The sequence below is a fragment of the Cupressus sempervirens genome, chromosome 6 (genome assembly GCF_028749045.1).
Source record: "Cupressus sempervirens isolate cs-2001-9-10 chromosome 6, ASM2874904v1, whole genome shotgun sequence".
Lineage (NCBI taxonomy): Eukaryota > Viridiplantae > Streptophyta > Pinopsida > Cupressales > Cupressaceae > Cupressus > Cupressus sempervirens.
The window spans coordinates 55,617,730-55,619,455 of NC_143123.1; the positions used below are offsets into that span (position 1 = coordinate 55,617,730).

Here is a 1,726-nt window from a genome sequence, read left to right on the forward strand (position 1 = left end):
TACCTAGTCTCATATTCATGCTACTAGCCATCTTATCTAGGTGAGAAAGGATTTCAAAATTATTTCATCTACTTATCCCATATATGATTCTTTTTTTTTGCATGTTCATTTAGATTTGGTTCAGACCATATTCATATCCTTATAAATTGGGAAACAATGAATCCCAAAAATATATTTCCTTTAAGATTTGAAGTTATGTAGACTCAAAACCTAGATTTTAAAGCTCTTCTTAATGACTAAGAGTTTGTAAAATTTCAAGGTACTAATGAGGACTTGATAGTTCTATTGAATACAATCTTTCACAAGTTAATTATGGAAAATATTTTTTCGGTAAATCATTCTAATAAATTGGATACATATGATATCTATTCACTCATGATGTCATGGAAGCATATTTTGTTCTTCCGTTCTTATTCCTTACATGTATTCCAACGTATTTATCCAATCTTTTATAAGATGTGGGCCGTTATAAATATCTAGTATTCCTTCCTCATAATCTTCAACTATGAAATTGGATGGAATAGAAAACATATTACAGTGTGCATTTGGCAGTTCATTTAGAGTCGAAGAATTCTTTGCTACAATGTTATTATTACTCTCCTTGAAAATCCAAGAGTTTGGTGGGATTGAATGAAAGGCAGCAAGTTTAAATCATCCAGAAGAATCTTGAAAATTTATTTGGAGCCATAATCTTGAATACCCTTATTCAAATAGTTACTCGTGATTGTGTAATTAGGTGTTGTTATTAGAGAACCTTCCACACGCTTAGGTTTAACAATATCATTATTGTATTATCCATTTGAACCAGATATAGTTTGTTTTCTATTTTGAATTCTTGTGGAAGTCTCATGCTTCTTTCTGAGATGGGTGTTCCAGTAATTCTTTATTTCATTATTTTTTCTTCCCGGCAACTTTCCTGCAATCAGAGACCACCTACATATATAAAATCAAACACACAAATAAATTGATTGATAGACTGGGTTTTAGAATGGAAATCAATAAGAAATTCATAACAATTCATTAACAAACTGGTTTCCAAGGAGACAACGTAATCTAATTATAAGTTCCTCCTCATCACTTGAGATGGTCCGATGCTTGATATCTGGCCAAAGATTGTTCAGAAAATACAATTTGTAGCTCTTTCCACACCTATTTAGATCTGCAACCATCATTTATCTATATTTTTATAACATTGCTACAATATTAACATTATCTATTTTTTACAATCTATTCATAAATATCAGTTTATTTCTAGATTTGATTGTGTGTTTTTAGTATCAAATCTAATCACATTCTATGATCCTTCCAAAAGAAACAAGAAATTAAAAAGCATAGATCATAGAGTGTGATCCAAAATATTGATAAAAAAAAAAAACACAATGAAATTCAGAAATAAATCAAAGATCCACATTGTAGAGAGATAGAGCGGCGATGATGAATATCCTAGCCACTGGGAGAGCGGTGAGGGGCCTAGGAATGCAACATCTGAGAGTAATAGGGCAAGGATCTATGCCCTTGGTGGAAAGCATGTTGTCAAGTCTAATCCACTAAAGAAACATTTGATGGCACCCAAGAAACAATACAACATTTGGGGTTAAATTGTGATGACAATTTCTGACAGTGGTGTAATTTGTGGTCATTTCCAATTTTTTTTTTGCAAATGTCCCCAGTGTTGTTGCAATACTGACATCTACATCATAATTTTAATGCCCTCATGAACATAAAA

At 31.7% G+C, this 1,726-nt stretch overlaps 1 pseudogene; it reads right to left on the reverse strand.

Moving 5' to 3' along the window:
- Window positions 1-417: 417 nt before the first annotated feature.
- Window positions 418-1,169, reverse strand: LOC149551111 (transcription factor MYB3-like; annotated as a pseudogene).
- Window positions 1,170-1,726: the final 557 nt, after the last annotated feature.